The 7,590-nt window shown below is 33.0% G+C and overlaps 1 long non-coding RNA gene across 4 annotated transcripts; it reads left to right on the top strand.

The window, feature by feature from the left end:
• Positions 1-2,027: 2,027 nt before the first annotated feature.
• Positions 2,028-6,981, top strand: LOC131639633 (uncharacterized). Of its 4 annotated transcripts, XR_009295000.1 has the most exons (5): positions 2,028-2,848; positions 3,189-3,542; positions 3,685-5,441; positions 5,514-5,571; positions 6,032-6,981. It is a non-coding gene; the product is annotated as an uncharacterized LOC131639633 (long non-coding RNA). The 4 variants fall into 4 exon arrangements; XR_009294999.1 differs by having other exon boundaries at positions 3,685-5,571; XR_009295001.1 differs by lacking the exons at positions 5,514-5,571; positions 6,032-6,981 and having other exon boundaries at positions 3,685-4,057; positions 4,158-4,485.
• Positions 6,982-7,590: the final 609 nt, after the last annotated feature.

Genomic DNA, 7,590 nt, shown 5'->3' with positions numbered 1-7,590 from the left:
CTATAGACTCTTTTTGTATTTTTTATTTATTTATAGGGTTAAATATGTTTGTGGTCCTTATAAATATGTGAACTTTTTGCTTTTAGTCTCTCTAAAATTTCCCTTTAAACAATTGTCCTCTTAAAGTTTTTCGTCCCCAATTTTAATCTCCGCCGTCTATTTGCTCTAACGGAAGCTGACATGTGAATGTGAATGTCACAAATTAATGGTTGGAAGCGAAATAACTTATCCTTAGCTGGTAGGATTACACTTGCCAAGAGTGTTATCGAAGCTATTCAGTTATAACCGATGACACAACTGAGAAGAAGAAAATTCATGTTGTTGCATGGAGAAATGTTACTAGATAGAAGCACTTGGGCGGCACGGGATTGAGGGATCTTTGTACCCTGAATAATGTGTGCTTGATGAAGTTGGGATGGAAGCTGTATTCTAATGCAGAGAACCTGTGGTGCAAGGTTTTACGGAAAAAGTATAATGTAGAAACTGCTAGTGATTATTTGAAAGTGAGGATGTCCAACTCTGCATTGTGGAAAGATATTTCTAGAACACTTCCTATAATGCTAGATATAAGTATGTGGATAGTGGAAGATGGCACTAGCATTAAAGCTTGGGAAGACAATTGGCTTGGCAAAGAGTATTGCTTGGACAATTATGATGTGTGTATTCCTCAAAATCTCAGGGGAGCTAAAGTGTGTGACTTAGTTAATGAGAAAGGAGAGTGGAATGTAACATTACTGAACTCGTGGCTGCCTAAGTCGTGGATGGACAAGCTACTATCGTGTGTTCCTCCAAGTGTGGAGCAATTTCCTGATGTTTTCTATTTTGCAGGTATAAATCATGAGCAATTATCAGTAAAGTCAATGTATAAGGAATTGGAAGGAAAAGACGAAGATGTTGATGACGGGGAATGGGTGAAAATCTGGAGAGCAGTTGTTCCAGAGCGATGCAAGACTTTCGTTTGGCTCCTAAAACATGATCGTCTTCTTTCTAACCTTAGTAAGAGCATAAAGGGGCTGGGCAATGTAGGATGTAAATTATATGGGCATGTTTGCGAATCTACTCTCCATGCAATCAGAGACTGTACAAAATGCCTTCCTATTTAGAAAAGCATGGTTCCTAGCGATTTGATGACAGAGTTTTTTGCGGTTGATATCAAGCATTGGATCACGCTAAATCTAAATTACAGTGGGAGAGGAAATAATGAATGGAGCAGTACATGGATGATAGCCTGTCATATGATATGGACATGGAGAAATATGGAGGAACATGAAGAGCACTTTGTAAGACCTCCTAATCCTATTTGGCATATACTAAGAAGATGTAAGAACTATGAGGAGGCTGTTCGGCTTACTAAGAGGTGTCAGTATGAGGAGATTGGTAATGAATACATAGGTTGGAAACCGCCTACTTCGAATATGTTAAAGCTCAATACAAATGGGACTAGCAAAGGAAGTATGGAAGCTGGTTGTGGAGGAATTATTAGAGACCATAATGGTGAGTGGATGGGAAGCTTTTACAAGTACTTGGGGAGATGCAGCGCTATCCTTGCAGAATTTTGGGGAGTATATGAAGGTTTAAATTCACTTTGGCCTTGGGAGTTAGGAGGGTTCACTACTACATTTTTGGCCTAAGGCCACGTTAAAATTTTCCATGGCCCAGAAACTGTGGCCACGTATATGATTTGGCCAGGGTTTTCAAAGCGTAGAATTATGTTATAAAATATTGAATCCGGAGTATGAAACTGTAGCCTTTACTTCAATTACCACAGTTAGACAACAGCAGATATTTTTAGCCGCAAAGGAAAACTGCGGCCTCATAATTTTCACTTCAAACTGTGGCCCAAGCCTAAAAAAATATATCCCTCCAAAATTTCCCTCTTTTTTTTTTGGTTTCCCTCTTTCTCTTGTTATATATATATATATATATATATATATATATATATATATATATATATATATATATATATATATATATATATATATATATATATATATATTTAAGATTAAAAAAAAACTAATATACATAAAACATAATCTCTTCATTTCAATCTCTCTTCCTGAAACCTCTCTCATCAGTTTCCTCTCTTCCCGTCAAACCACCTCTCTTCCTCCATTTCTTCTCTTTGTTAAACCCTTTCCTCTCTTCCACCGTTTCAATCACGCTTCCTTTCTTCATCTACGAGTTTCCTCCATCAAACCCTAATCTTCTCTGTTTCTCCCTAAATTTTCTCTGAAAAAATTCCTAATTTTTTTCATCCCAAAAAATTGTTCGATTCTTCTTCATCTTCGCCATCATGTGCCGTCATGTTTTGATAACCCCACCATTGATTCGCCACCTTTAGCCATCGATACACCACCTTCTTCATTTGTGTCTTCGATTCACCACCTTCTTCATCTGTGCCATCGATTCTCCCTTGTCAGCCATCGTAGGAGGCGCCACCGTGACCGAGGAGCTTATTCGAGGTTTCAAGTTTTCCCGTTGCAGTTACCTCCAAAGCCTTTTTCCGGCCAGAAGTTATCAGTGAACTCGATCTGGCAAAGCACAGATTGAAGCTTCTGAAGAGAAATCCTTCGTCGTTTTCGCCTTGTCTGGATGGTTCAAGATATTACAGCTTTGGGTTTGTCATTTATGGTTCTCTCTTTTCTTTTATTGTACATGAATTTGTTTTTCTTAATTTCATTTATATTCTTGTCTCTACAAGTTCTAATCAGGACATTATGGGGTATTATTCTTCATGGTTTGAAAGTGAACAGTGTACATTCAGATGGAGATATGTGATCATAATTTATCCAAATTCAAAGACTCTGAGTTATTATCATAAGGACAACTCTTAGAAGTTTTATATCAGGTAAACTTCCTTGTGTGACTCTGATGCTTATATTTCTACATAATCTGTTGAACTTGTATTATTTGTTCATACATATAAACTTGATAGTTAAGTATGAAATTGATATAACCAAATATGCTAAATATGAACTTGAGAGTATATCGGGATTTGATAACAATGATGCTAAATATGGAGAAACTCTTAATGTTTCCTTTCATTTCCTTATGTGGAACTGCCGGAGAATATATTTGTTAACCGGCATTCTTGGTTCTCTTTTGTTTATTGACAACATGATTTGATTCATAGAGATATTCTTGTGTTGTGGAGAAGTTTAATATTTATATATCATTTGTTGGAAAAGTTTCAGGTAAGATTGGCTGCTGATGCTATATTGCAAGATGCGAGTGCTGAACGGAAGGAGAAAGTCTCAGCTTAAACTGCTGATCGGAAACTCGAAAGTATCTATGTTTTAATCTTTTAAGTCACCCTCCTTGAAAATTATTCATTGTTTTTATATATGAAAGGAATGCATGTTTATCTAATCATCATTTTAATATATGAAAGGAATCTGTAAGTTTCGTAGTTTTCTCTGCAAAAAGACGTTACCTTGGTAGAAACTAAGAGAAACATATCTGATTGGCACATATGATTGTGAATTCTTCTAAACTTGGGAGCCTTTATTGTGAAAGACTTGTCTTTTCTGTGTCATATAGAGGTGAGTTATACATTGTTTGATTCTATAGAAAAGACTCAAATGCCTGATGTAAGGCAGTTGTTTAAAAATCTAATCTTACTCAAATGTGAGGTTAATTTCTCTATGCTAGGTTTAATAAGGTGAAGTGGTTTTTTATATGCAGTCTGGACCTGATGAGAGAAGTACCCCTGGTAATACTGTTTCTATCCAAGCAGACATGCCAATTAGCGGACTTACGACTTTTGTAGGTTGTTCCACATATCACAGATGCCATCCAAGTGTGGATAGAGCGTGTAGCGAAAACTGCGGTTTATGGAAAAGAAGAATTGAGTGGTATATAAGATATAGTATTAGTGTAAAGGTGTATTGAAACATTTAAATTCTACTATTCTTAACACCACTTTATTTTATAATGATATTATCAACTACGTGCAAATCTTGGTATCTTTTATGAACATCCTAAATTGCAATTCTATTTCACAATCTGTCATTTGTATAAGGCTTTTTTCCATGTGCCCTTCAAAGAATAACTTAAGGTTTGTTCATGTCTTATCTCCATCTTTGTATTCTTATCTCCATTTCACTTTATATCTCCCTGTATATTTTTTATCTACGAGTAATATTCTTGATCTGCAGCTTGCTAGGAAGTGGAACCATTTAATTGATGTTGCGCTTCTTGAGGAGTAACTCCATCAGATGCTTCGAGAGTGGATAGCCAGGATCAATCTCTTTTGCAAAGGCATATGGAAAAGACGCTCGCATCCATGAATGTGAAATATCAGAAGAAAGTGGTAACATTCAAGTCAGATCCACTAAGTTTATTCAATTTTTAAAATCATATTATGTGTTTGTGGAAATTTTTAGTGAGTTTTATTATTGTTATCATTATTGCATAAGGACACATTTTTGGTGGCAAGATAGCTCTATAAATTTATAAAATCTGAAGTTTGAACAGAGCAATCCATTTTCTGTTTGTGATAATTACCTTTTAACTCATCTATCATGAAAAGATACACTTTTTTTTTGCTGTAGCATGATAAAGTTTTATGTAGAGATTGAAGCTCACACTTGGAGGCAATGGTTTTCTCTTGGCACTACCTTCCTATTTTAGATCTAGTTTATTTTATATGAATAGTTATAGTATTTTATGTGATAATGGAAGCATATATGTTTTATCACTGTCCTTATGATTATTCTTTACTTATTTTTTCTTGCTTTCAAATTTAATCACTTCACATAGTTAACTTCTTTTTTTGTTAATTGCATAAATAAATGGCTCAATAACAAATAACATTTGTTAATTCTGGCAACGAAAGTAAGTAAATCTTTATCTACCATAAGGTGCATTTTTATTTCTAGTTGACTCACATGATCTATTAGTAACTAGAGAAGAGAAGACAGCTATGGAAACTTGTTGGTTGGTAGGTAGAAAATTGATTTTGTTATTTTATGTTTCTTATAAATAACATATCTTTTGTTCTAAACTTGAGTGGTAAAGGATTTTGGTTTGTTTAGAACTTGTTCATTTTCTTTTGTTTGTTTAGAACTTGTTCATTTTCTTTTTCTTTTTTAGAACTTGTTTATCATCATTATATTATAGTTTGACTATTGTCTTGTTGTTTATGTAGGCAAATCTTGTTTACAATATGAAAATTTTCCTGTACTGGATCCAAAATTTGTGTAATAGTTGATCATGACAAGTAATACAAACTTCAGTAATCTAACTTTTATAAAACACTAACAGTTTAATGTGATTATCTATGATGGCTCATGTGTATTGATGACTGAGTATCTATGACTGGGTATTATGAATGAGTTGTGTTTCCAGCAATAGAGCCGAATACTTTTCTGGAGGAAATAGAACTAATCTTTGAGCATTTCATTTTTTTATCAGTAATTTCAGATCAACATTATTCCATTGTAAGTGTTTTAGTTTCTTTGTTTATTATCTTGCTCATAAACTACAACTCATTCTGCTAGAGATTATAACAGCTTTCTCACAAACTACTTCAAAGAATCACGTCCTCAAGCTGAAAAAATCATTCTTCAGGTAAATATAAACTCTCCACTCCTTAAGTACTTTTTTAAAAATATTTTTTTATTTAGAGTTGATTGATGGTCATACTTAGCAAAATCTAAATTAATGGTTTTATGTTAAATAAATAAATGTGTTTTTTTTCTTCTGATAAATATCATTTTTCTGATAAATAAACCACTACTCTTATTTATACAGTTTTAGTGGATGATGCAAATCAAATATTGATCATTCATTCAATATTAATTTATCATTAATTGAATTGTTTTTTTGTTGACAAAATCATTAATAGAATTTAAATTATTGTTACTATTAGTTATTGATTAACTTTTGGATTTTATCATTAATATTGATCTTTTATTCTATTTATTTATCAATAATTGACTTTTTTTGTCAAAATCATTGTTATTATTTTTTCAATTCATAGTTTATAACTTTTGAATTGTATTACTTGATTTTTCATTTTTGATGACAGGTATTGCAAGAATGAGTTGGAAGAAGGATGGACAATTGCATGAATTAGTTGGAAAAATATGGACAAAACACTATCTCACAATAGGACTGATTTCAATTTTGAATAAGTCGTAATAATATTATAGATTTGAATATTTCTAAATATTATAATAGTTAATTTTATTTAATATGATAGTTGAGTGATAATTAACTACAAATTTTAAATTGTGAATGATTTTAGTGTGGGCCAGTAAAATAAATAAATTTTCATAGATTTTTTGGGCTTAAAATCAAATTGAACTAGTAACTTGTTAACCGAAAAAAACGGATATTGTTAACCGAACCATTCTAATCCGAACTCGAAAAAACCGATAAAAAAAGCGGTCAGAATTTGGGCCCAACCATCTCACCCGTGGATTGGTTCGGTTCTGTAGTTTGGGCCCGAATTCGAACCGAACCGAACCGTTGTCCACCCCTAGTGGCTATATCTTGAACCAAAACTGTATGGTAAACGTTAAATTGAAACAGTGGCTTACCATATGGCCACAGTTCTGTAATCGTGACAAATATAAACCGTGGCCTTAATCAAACTACCTAAATTGTGGCCTATAAAAGCCACGGTTGTTAAAAAAGCGTGGTATATACCAAAAAACCGTGGACTATACTTTAGGTCACGGCCGCATATCCCACAGTTGGATTTTCGTGGCCAAACCGTGGCCTCAGCGTTACGCCACAGTTATTTTGCATATAGCCTCGGTTTCTTGGGCGTGGCAGGAGACCTTTTTTTTGTAGTGGTTGAGGTGAATATTGACTCAAAGGAGGTGGTCATCGCCATTGAAGAAGGGACAACATGAGTCGTTGAGTGTGTCGCTATCCTTCGTAAGATTAAGGATATCATGGGTCTTCATGAGATCGTTGTCATTTCACATGCTTATAAATCCACTAATATGTGTGCGGATGCTCTTTCTAAGTGCAGCTATAGTGATAAGACTTTCACCGTTCATAAGGAGGCGCCTATTTTCTTAAGACCCCTTATGGCGGCAGACTCTCTAGGGATTAGTAGTTCTCTGCTAGATTTGTTGTAGTTTCTTGTTTTTCGGGCTTCAGCCCTCCCTATTATAAAAAAAAAAAACATTGACAACAAATACTATAATTTTAATAACATTGATTACAAATACTATAATTTTAATTTTAATATTTTCATGATAGTTTAATATGTTCAATAGGATGATAGTCTCAACCAATCAATATTGAAAAAGAAAAATGAATGAGGAAGGGATATTAAAATATATATATATATATATATATATATATATATATATATATATATATATATATATATATATATATATATATATATATATATATATATATATAAATTTATCATTTGGATTTTCAAGTCGTATTTTTAATAAGTTAAGATTGAAATTAGGATTTTTCTTAAAATCATATGTTAGTCTTTCGTTAATAAAATAATTTCATTTATTTTAATCAATTTATTTTAGTCAATCCGTGTTTATGAAAAATGATCTAAAATAAAAAGTTATTTTATAAGATGGCTTATATTAACATGTGATGAAG

The sequence above is a fragment of the Vicia villosa genome, unplaced genomic scaffold (assembly GCF_029867415.1).
Source record: "Vicia villosa cultivar HV-30 ecotype Madison, WI unplaced genomic scaffold, Vvil1.0 ctg.002718F_1_1, whole genome shotgun sequence".
Taxonomy (NCBI): domain Eukaryota; kingdom Viridiplantae; phylum Streptophyta; class Magnoliopsida; order Fabales; family Fabaceae; genus Vicia; species Vicia villosa.
The sequence above is the reverse complement of the archived record's forward strand: the minus strand, read 5'-3'. Positions and strand labels throughout refer to the sequence as shown.